The sequence below is a fragment of the Piliocolobus tephrosceles genome, chromosome 2 (assembly GCF_002776525.5).
Source record: "Piliocolobus tephrosceles isolate RC106 chromosome 2, ASM277652v3, whole genome shotgun sequence".
NCBI lineage: Eukaryota > Metazoa > Chordata > Mammalia > Primates > Cercopithecidae > Piliocolobus > Piliocolobus tephrosceles.
The window spans coordinates 130,891,557-130,903,384 of NC_045435.1; positions in this window are offsets into that span (position 1 = coordinate 130,891,557).

Here is an 11,828-nt window from a genome sequence, read left to right on the forward strand (position 1 = left end):
AAAAAAAAAAAAAAAAAAAAAAAAAAAAAAAAAAAAAAGAATACCAGGGTAATATTAGACAATAAAATATTTGACTTTCAAAAATCCTGGCATTACCAAGATAATGTGAAATATGCTTTAGCATATCCTTTTGAAGAAAGCAAGTAAATGTAGTATATCTCTAAAAAGGTTTCTATTAAAAATGGTTTGAATAAAACAGAAAGGTTCTGTGTCTAAGGTAAGGCTTCTCTATGTTAAAATTCAGTAATGAAATAGTCTTAATCTCAATGTGTCAGCAAAGTAGTTTGCATGGAGCTGAGCATGGTTTTGCATGGAACTGAGTTTGCATACAACTGATACAATGTAGGACGTCTTAAGGACTCACAAAAAATGACTCAATTTTAGCCTTTGGACTTTCAGGTTTCGTTGGAAGAGACCAACGGCCTAAGAGCAAATGTTGTTGTTCATAGTTTATACTCTTCTTCATTCTCATGATTCAGCTTCGCTCTGGTTTTCTTCATGTCTTTCCACCACTTACTCTCTTTCACTTTCAGTATCCCCTTTACTTAATAGATTCTCCATATTGTTGCTCAGATGCTTAACACTTCTTTGCTTGTCTGTCTATTGACCTAAAGGTCCTTCAGTTCTTCTTTTATTGAACTACGATATTTTGGGCATTAGGGGCACAGCAGTGAGTAAGGAGAATATTTCCCTTCTCTCATATAATGAACATTTTTGTCAAAGAAAAAGACAACGTGAAAATAAGTAAATAAGGTGATTATAGAATATGATACACACTAAGGGACACTAAAAGTTGGTTGTAATGGAGAAAGAAAATGGTGAGTTTCTTTAGATCACTGATTCAAAATTTGTCTGCAATTAGAACCACCTGTAGAGGGTTTTATTTTGTTCTGATTTAATACTGATGCCAGGGTCCTAATTTGAATTACTTCTCAGGATTGGTAAGTAATCAAGTCCGTTGAAGTTTTTATTAGCTTCGTAGGTCATTCTGATAAACAGTGAAGACTGAGAACTACTGCTTTAGAGGAGAACCTCTTGAAGAAGATATTTGAGCTGAGTTTTGTAGGCAAAATAAGCCACATGGGGCTTATGTAACACATGGGGGAAAGGCGAGGAGAATTTTCCAGAGACAGGAAACAGCAATAGCAAGGGCCCTGAGGTGGAAGAGACTTTGACATGCATGAGGAACAGGATGGAGGCCAGCACATCTGGGGCACGATGAGTGAGGGGAGAATGGAGTTACAAAGAGGCAGGCAGAACGTAGCTTATGTTAGAGTTTGAATTTTAGTTTATAAGGAATGAGAAATCACTGAAGAATTTTAATCAGATGAGTGACCTGATCTTCTGTACTTTTAAGAACACTCTGAGAAGCCTGATGGTTCCCTTTGTAAGTGATCTGAACTTTTCACTAGCTGCTTTTGACTCAACAGTCCCATTACTGAGTATATACCCAAAGGAAAATCAATTGTTTCACAAAAAAGACACATGCACTCATATGCTCAGCACAGCAGTATTCACAATAGCAAAGGAATCAATCTAGGTGCCCATCAACAGTGTACAGATAAAGAAAATGTGGTACATATACACCATGAAATACTATGCAGCCATAAAAAGACTGAAATCACGTTCTTTGCAGCAACATGAGTGTGGCTGGAGGCAATTATCCTAAGTGAATTAATACAGAAATAGAAAACCAAATACCACATGTTCTCACTTATAAGAGATAAAACATGCATATTTCTAAGGAGGCCAACTGTCTTTGTCCATTTCCTGCTGATGCAACAAAATACTACAGACTGAGTAATTTGTAAACAACAGAGATTTATTTGGCATATGGGTCTGGAGGCTGGGAAGTTCAAAAGCATGGTACTAGCATCTGCTGAGGGTTATTCTATGGCAGAAGGCATCACATGGAGAGTGAGCATGTAAGACACAAAGAAAATGGGAGCAAACTTATCCTCGTATTAGGTACTCACTCCTGGGATAATCCACTCTCTAGATAATGGCATTAACCATAATCCCCTCATAAAGGTTCCACCACTTAATACCATCACAAGGACAATTAAACTTCAGCATGCATTTTAGAGGATACATTCAAACCATAGCACCAAGGTTTACTTGACTGGGTATATATTTGGTGGGCCTTAGGCTGTCCAGCTAATCTGTAACTTTGTAAAGTGCACATAGTCAGTTGGCTCAAAAGGAAGAAGAAAATATTAAAAGATTGTTGTTGGATTGTTATAAATGAGGTTGGGAAGAAACAACTGAGAATATACATTTTCTAATTTAGCTAGTCATATGCAAAAATTCACACACATTCAAAGAAACCTTGTAAATGATAATATCCCTATAAAATAACACCTGGAAAATGCTGAAAACTCACCAAATGTTTATTTCCAGGTTCCAAATCTTAAAGTACTAATCTATGGCCATTTATTATTTGTACAATTTGGATGTGAAGGCCAACTACCTTTGCCTGAGGCCACATGGGCAATGCATACATTTATGAGTCTGCAGAGATCCAGTAACTGATTCATTGACCTATGAAGTAAGAAATCCTTGGTTTTCTTTCTGTAAGTAGAGGAAAATGGGAGAAAGAGAAAACATGAGAGCCAGAACAAAAATAATGTCTTTCAGTATTTCTTTTTCTTCATGGATTTCTAAATTATCTGAAATGGATACCTTCCATGTGTTCTTAAAAAAGGATTTTTGTTAGCCAGAGAAACTTTCCATCAGCTTTCTTGCTTGCCAACATTATTAAGACCTCCTGACATGATGTGTGTTAGCCCAATAAAAACAAACTCTACCTCTAAAAGTTTAGCTGTATGTAGAAAAGCAGCTGAAATCATATATTTATTTTGCTACTTGTATTTTAACCTGACTTCTTCTTTCCTTCCTTTTTCAAGAATTATTAAGATTTATTACTTGGAAATTACAGTAAGTACTGAACTGAAAAAGAAATATTAACTAGTTGACTAAAAACTATGTACGAATTCCCTTCTAGGTTGAGCCACTGACTCACCTTCAGTCTTAAGTCATTCTGCTAATAAATAGGAAAATCAATTACATGTGGAAAGTTGTAGAGCTCAGATAATTTGATCAGCAATAGGGAAGCAACACAATTGACAATAGGACTGTTTCCTTTCACTTTGGTCTTCCCCTTTCCCTGTTCCCCAATGAATGTTTCAAATTTCTTTTGTGGCAGGCTCCATCTTCCAATTTCTTTTCTTTTGCTCTTGCATGTGGCATTGTACTTCTTATCAAGTTCTCACAGCACTTCCTTCCTTCTCCTTCCCAAACTTGCTGAAATCTCAGCACACCAAAAAAACCCTTGAAAATGAACTGAAAAACATTTCCCGTCTCATTCAAGCCCCTTGGATGTGGTTCACACAGAGTATGAATGAGATGATTTCATAGTACAGTCCTAAGCTGTTCTAATCATAAAGGATATCTCATTGTGTGGCACACACATACCACAGAACCAGTGATTTCAGCATCATGGAAAATACTTTTACAGGTGGTGATTAACCTCCAAGTTTTCTTTAACAGCAAAAGGTCAGAATGGCCTGTATAATTGTTTCCCTTCAAAGAAGCCAGAGGGGTATAGAGCAATAAGAGTATAGAAGTAGAAAAGAAGATGCTCTCTACCCCCTAAAGAACCTATTCCCAGGTAATAGCTATCTGTGGCCAACTTATTGCTGATAATTCAATTAAAAGAGAGTGATTATCTTATATGATGCAAACAAAAGTAAAACAATTAGAGATACGGGCATATAGACTGTAATAAGTTTATATTTAAACTTGGACTTTAAGCTATCAGATAAAGATTCTCAATGAGTTTTGAAGACCTGGTATCAAGATATAGAAATTTGTGGACAAAGGACATGAACAGATACTTTTGAAAAGAAGACACACATGCTGCCAGCAAGCATATGAAAAAAAGCTCAACATCACTGATCATTAGAGAAATGCAAATCAAAACAACAATCAGATACTATGTTATTACAGTAAGAATGTCTGTTATTAAAAAGTCAGAAAATAACAGGAGCTGTTGAAGTTGCTGAGAAAAAGGAATGATTTTATACTGTTGGTGGAAGTGTAAATTAGTTCAACCTTTGTGTAAAGCTATGTGGCAATTCTTCAAATAGCTAAAAACAGAACTGCCATTTGACCCAACAATTCCATTACTGGGTATATACTCAAGACACATGTATACGTAGGTTCATTGCAGCACTATTCACAACAGCAAAGACATAGAATCAACCTAAATGCCCATCAGTGGCAGAGTGGATAAAGAAAATGTGGTACACATACACCATGGAATACTATGCAGCCATAAAAAAAAGCACATGATCATGTCCTTTGCAGGAACATGGCTGGAGCTAGAGGCCATTATCCTTAGCAAAAGAACAGAAAAACCAAATGCTGGATGTTCTCACTTCTAAGGGATAGCTAAATGATGAGAACACGTGGACAGATAGAGGGGAGCACACACTAGAGCCTATTAGAGGGTTGAGGGTGGGAGGAGAGAGAGGATCAGGAAAAATAACTGATGGGTACTATGCTTAATACCTGGGAGATGAAATAAGCTATATAACAAACCTCCATGACATAGGTTCATTTACCTATGCAATGAACCTGTACAGGGATCCCTGAACTTAAAAAAGGACACAGAAATTACTTTTTTAAAAAACTTTTTATTTATTATACTTTAAGTTCTAGGGTACAAGTGCACAACATGCAGGTTTGTTACATAGGTATACATATGCCATGTTGGTTTGCTGCACCCATCAACTCGTCATTTACATTAGGTATTTCTCCTAATGCTATCCCTCCCCCATCGTCCCACCCCATGGCAGACACTGGTGTGTGATGTTCCCCACCCTGTGTCCAAGTGTTCTCATTGTTCACTTCCCACCTATGAGTGAGAACATGCAGAAGACACAGAAATTATTAAATAGATGCTCATGGATTAGAACCAGTGCAAAAGATAGTACAGGATTAGGAAACCACACTCAACCCAACAAAATGGAAGGGAAATTTGAATTGGAGCAGGGAATTTTAGTTTCCCTGGTGTATTAGTTTCTTGCTGCTGCTGTAACAAATTACAATAAATTTAGTGGCTTAACACAACACATTTTTATTCTCTTACAATTCTGGAGGTCAGAGGTCCAAAATAAGTCTTACTGGGTTAAAATCAAAGTGTTGGAAGGGATGAAGGGCTGGATGTAGTAGGGGAAAATCTATTTCTTGCCTTTCTGGCTCTTAAAGACTGCCTACATTCCTTGTATTTGCTCTTCAAAGCCAGCAATGGCTGATTGAATTACTCCAACCTCTGCTTTTGTCATTAAATGCCCTTTTGACTCTGCCTCTCTTGCCTCCTTCTTTCATTTAGAAGGATCCTCATGATTCTGTTGGGCCCACCTAAGTAATCCAGAAGAATCTCCTTGTCTCAAGATCCTTACCTTAATCACATCTGCACTTTATAGGATCCAGGGATTAGGATTTGGACATATTTGGAGGCCATTACTCTGACTGCCACATGTGAATAATACACAACTAAGATTTTCACCAAGTCCTCATTAGGAAGTTGCAAAATTAACCCAGGCCTTCATGATATATTAATTGCAAGTGATTGCTTATGCAGTCATGTTTAAATTAAATGTTTAACAAAGTGTTTACAGCAGTAATCATAGTTCAAGCCTAAATGTGATTCAGAAGTGTCAAGGTGTAACCAGGGTTCAAATTCATGAACCCCATCCCAGATTTATCGAATCCTTAACTAGAGAGAGGGCAGTGATCTTTATTTAATAAAGTTTCCTAGAAAAATTTGATCCACAATGAAGTTTGACAACCTATAGCCTATGAAATGATAAGCATTTTGGGAGAACTCATGCTGAGAGAAGGACTCAAGTATAATGTATTTGGCAGATAAGCAGGGTGAGTTCAGTCATTCTTGTAGAATTGTGATTCTATGTACACTCTTCTCCACTCTATTTGTGTAGTCAAATGTCTGGCTTCAACGAGAGAGGATTATAAGTAAAACCAGAAAAAGTCGTTTCCCAAAACTTTGTTAAATATCTGAGCACAAGCAGCTTCACTCTGGGATGTCCCTGAGTGACTTCCATTCTTTATTTTAGCCCATAGCTTCAGCATAGTGGCTGCAGTGTCTGGTGAGAAGTGCCTATGCCAGTGGATGTTATGGAGTTTTGAGGGAACAAGAGTTAATGGAGGCAGTTGTAGGGACTGTCAAAGGGGTCTGTAGGTGCATACATGCAAAACATCCTCTGGTTTTCCCTGGAAATGCTTGCAAGTTATTCAGCAGAGGACTGGATATCTTCTTGTGAAAAATGCAGGCTTTTGTTATCATTTCTGTGGTCTTCGAGTCTTAGAGAAACTTATTTTACATGTATATAGTTCATTCCCGAGTTTGGGTTCAGGCATCCCCAGCTAACCTTTCCTTTTTAAATGTCTATAAGTCTTAAATTCTATAATTCATTTCGATATTGCTAAAAATAATTACTTGTACCAGATAAGTCCCAATTGAACTTGCTAATCCATTTTGTTATTGAAGTTGAGCAGCCTTGGTAGACAATATCCCTTACAGCAGTTACTCCTGTGTGAGTGAATCATGAATGAATGAATGACATAAATGGCTCAAAAGTGTCAAGACAAAGATACACCAATGTTTCAGTTTGCTTGCTATCAGAAAATATATTCTCTACTTAATTCACTGCTCTTTATGTAATTTCAAGTTTTATGTGCATGCATTATTCAATTTATAATATTGCCTCTCTCTATAAAACTGTGTTCATTTAATTTGCATTGAAGATTTCCATATGCTTATAAGAATGAGGTTAAATATTGTGTACATAATCCCTAATATGGTGGAAAAATACATTTATCATATACCATTGAGAATATTGTCAGATAAACCATTGTTAGAAATATATTCTTTTGTATAGAGATGCTCTCTACAAATTTTGTCTCTTATGCATATTCATCTAAGAAATGTGACTCATTATATTTTTCTTAATGTTAGGTCATTTCTTCATCAGTTAGTTTCTTAGGTAGTAACTACTTTGCAATGTAGTTATTATGAAAATTTGAATTTTTCACAAGGAGGGAAGAACTAATTTATAGCATTGAAGGAAGAATTCTATTGGAATACAAAAGAGCATAATACTTTTTAAAAAGTGGCTGATATATGAGTTGGAGAAAATTGATTATCTGGGTGAAGAGGAAGTATAAAAATGCTAGGATAGACTCTAAATACAATCTTTGTTTAATTTATAATTTGTCCTTGAGCAACCCTGGAGGAAGGAGATCACCATAAAACTTTGAATACATCCTTAATACGCTTCTTAAAACATGTTTTAGGAGCCACTGATATAGTGTATAAAATCTGGGAATATGAAAAAGCTAAATGGTGGCATAGGAGAGAGATGCATTTGGTTTGGTGAAGGTCATTAGCTCAGTAATTAAGAGAATGTCTGGGGAAACCCTTAGAAAATTGTGTGGGTAATTCTCTTTCATATGGCTTTTGGCTATTTGCATTCTTTAGTATTATAATTTTTCCTTAATGACAAAGAAATCTTTTTTAACCTTTAGACTTGGTTCTTAGACCTAGAACTAGACATTTTTAATGATGTCATTAAGGTGATAGATGATTTTGGAGGCCACTATAAATTTTACTTACAAGTGGAAAGAGTTGGAATTATAGGGTACATATAAACAAAATCCATCTAGTGTTTACGTGAGTTTATGTTTATAAAGGCAGTTCCCACCTTATACACTGTATTTCAAAGATTCATTTGGAAGTCATTTTCTTGGAACCTATAAATCATTTTCTCTTAGAACCAAGTGGTCCATATAGTTACTATGTTCCCACACTAACTCTCAAAACTTCTTTAAACAAAAGCATGCCAGAAATATATATGAATATTAATAGCATTAAGAAAATAGCTATCAAATACTATGGTGCTTTCTGGAAAAATAAGTTTGAATGCCAGATGGGGATTCTGGAGCCTTCTCTCCTGGAAATGGGTCTATCTAGGTTAAAACCAAGATGGTAGAGGCCAAATCTCTTCCTTGCTTTTTCAGCTTCTATAGGCTTCCTGCATTCCCTATCTTGTGACTGTTCCTCCAACTTCAAAGATGGCAACATCAGGCTGAGTCCTTTTCATGTGGCTATCTCTCTGGTTCTTCCTCTCTTTCCTCTGTAATATAAGCCCTCTTGTGATTGCATTGGGTCAACATGGATAATGCAGAATAATTTCTTCATCTCAAGGTCGACTGATTAGCAACCTTAATTACACCTTCACCTTTAATTCCCTTTTTTATATAACCTAACATATTCACAGGTTCCAGAGATTAGGATGTGGACTTCTGCCTACCGTAGGAACTACCCAGTAAAGTTGAATTTGCTTATGTTTAATGGTTCCACAAGGAGGAAATAATAAATGTTCAAAGGAATTTATATAAGACGGTTGCAGTATTGGATGGCAGTTAAAAATTGAAAACAGTCTGAATGTCTATCAGCAAGAAAAGGGATGAATTGTGATCTATTGATACAATCAAATATTTTTAATACTTAGAAATAATGAACTGGATGTGTCAACATGGATTTTCTCTATAGTAAAATGTTTCAGGAATGTAACACTACATATGATCCATTTATATAAAGTTTAAAAACCTAAAGATTCTCTTAAAAAATCAGTTTGTTATTTTCTCTGGCAGGACCTTGCCAGCTTAATAATTTCTCCTGGAGTATATAGTTTCTTACTTAGTTCTATTATGTATAGCATTAATATGATATTTCATTAACAGAAAGAGAGTTTTTAAAATAAAATATCCATTTAAATTCAATTTTATAGCCCTGCTCTATTTTTTATTTGGCCTCTGTCTTTTTTTCTTCAGCTAACAGTTACCTTCTTAATGGGGCCAAGAATGGACACAAAAAGTTGGATTGAATGAAGTCAGGTTTTCTTATTTAAAGTCCAGTACCACGGGGGCATTCTTTCTGGGACATTGGGAGATGTCAGTGCACCAAATGGTCTTAAATATTTGAAATAGACCCTCTAAACCCTTGTGATCATTGATGGTTCCAGGGGAAGGGGACATTGTAAAGACTGCAACATCACTGAAAATGATCAGGTTGACATCAGTATTAGAAGCCTGTAATGTAATAATTATGGTGATATCAATGAAAATTGAATCTTTTAGTAAAAGAAGTGACAGCTATTCTTGTAGTGATAAACGACTTTGGAAAGCCTATGACCTTCTAAAATATGTTTAAAAGCATTTGCTAAGGTCAGAAAAATTTTAACACCACATTTTTTGGTAAGTTTTGTTTACATATTTACATTTGAAAAAATATGCATGGAATCTCTATTTTGGGTCAGACAATGTTCTACCCTCTGATTTTACATTTGATTAAAATACATATTATAACTGAAAGCTACTTTATTTAGAAGATTGAATGTCAAGGTTTTTTTGTGAGTTATAGCTATGAGACGTAATTTACCCAAACTGATGGTGTGTTTTTTCATCTTTAATGTCTGTATCACTTTTTATTTTATAATTTTCTTAAACAATTTTATATTTATTTCACCATATAAATATAGACTTAATTTTTATTTTAAAGTTTTCTTATTACATATTAAAAGCTAGTCTCTAAAAATGACTACTTTTCTCCTATATTGTTCCATGTATGCTGTGTCTTAATTACTCTTCTTTCACTTAAAATAAATTAGAGAACTCTGAATACGTGAAGAAATTTGCACTATTGGGTAAATAAGATGTTCAAATGATGCTGGGCATATGAAACAAGCTTAATGAGAACCTAACAGTGTGGAAATAGTAAAAATTTTAAGTACATTCTTTATGGATCAAATAAACTACAAAGGGACGCAAATATGAAGTGCTGAAAGGAAACCATAAAAAGCAAGGGCAGATAAAAAATATGAGCTTTAAGGGAATGATTGAAATAGCATACAAAGGTCGAGAAGAATTCTTTTTAGGATAAGATAGGAAAATACTAACAGTAATTCTTAAAATGGCAAGATATTCAGTTAAGCATTTAACTATCAACTGTGACAACTTGAAGTTATGTTAATTTATAGGGATTTGCTTATTTATTTATCCACTTACCAAATATTTATTTTGTCATTGTTCTTTTTATTTTCTATTTTGTTTCATTCATCCAACGTATATTTCAGGCTTCAAAAATAATGCTAATTAATTGTAACAATGTATAGAATTAACTAAAATGTAACATTTATATAAAAACATAGAATGGTGCTATTATATCCTTTTCTTTTTTATGGACATTCATTAAGTAAAAACATCTCTTAAAGGAGAGAGTGGTTTTATGTCTTGGAGAATTCTTCCATAGAAAACACACACTTCCAAAATAAATACTTAGGCCCCTTTAAAGGATCTTTTACACATAGAAATGACAGAATATCAATGCAAAAGACTGATATATTTGGGCACATAAAAGTGAAACATAAACCTTTTCTACACAACAGGTGCTGGAGAGGATGTGGAGAAATAGGAACACTTTTACACTGTTGGTGGGATTGTAAACTAGTTCAATCATTATGGAAAGCAGTATGGCGATTCCTCAAGGATCTAGAACTAGAAGTACCATATAGCCCAGCCATCCCATTACTGGGTATAGACCCAAAGGATTATAAATCATGCTGCTATAAAGACACATGCACACGTATGTTTATTGTGGCACTATTCACAATAGCAAAGACTTGGAATCAACCCAAATGTCCATCTGTGACAGATTGTATTAAGAAAATGTGGCACATATACACCATGGAATACTATGCAGCCATAAAAAAGGATGAGTTTGTGTCCTTTGTAGGGACATGCATGCAGCTGGAAACCATCATTCTCAGCAAACTATCGCAAGAACAGAAAACCAAACACCGCATGTTCTCACTTATAGGTGGGAACTGAACAATAAGATCACTTGGACTCAGGAAGGGGAACATCACACACCGGGGCCTATCATGGGGAAGGGGGGAGGGGGGAGGGGGGAGGGATTGCACTGGGAGCTATACCTGATGTAAAGGACGAGTTGATGGGTGCAGGCACAAGTAGACATATGTAACAAACCTGCACGTTATGCACATGTACCCTAGAACTTAAAGTATAATAATAATAATAATAATAATAATAATAATAATAATAATAAATTTAAGTTCAATATTGACAAGCTGAGTAAAAATGCTTTCCACAAATAAGTTAAATGACTAATATTCTAATTTATAAAGAGCATCTATCATGCATCTATGTATCATCTATATAAACCTGTATGACATGTGTCTTATTCTGTTTTCTGTTGCTATAACCGAATATCTGAGACTGGGTAAGTTATAAAGAAAAATATATTTTTCACAATTCTGGAGACTGGGAAGTTCAAGGTTGAGGGGTGGCATCTGGTAAGGGCCTTCTTACTGGTAAGGACCCTCTGTAGAGTTTCAAGGTGGCACAGGACATCATATGGTGAGAAGGCAAGGCTGCCTGAAGCCTTGGGGGCCAATGCCTGCACGAGTGACCCCAGGATGCTGCAAATGGAGTCCAGGGAGATTTTTCTCCAGCTTTAAGACTTAAAGTAGTTTTCCCTGTTGGAGTTTAGACTTACTTGGGAAGTGATACTACTTCCTTCTCCTCCTTTTCTTCTTCTCTCCCTCTTCTCCCCTCCCCCTCCTCCTCCCCTTCCCCTCTTCCTCCTTCTCTTCCTCCTCCTCCTCCTTCTCCCCTTTCTTCTTCTTCTTCTTCTTCTTCTTCTTCTTCTTCTTCTTCTTCTT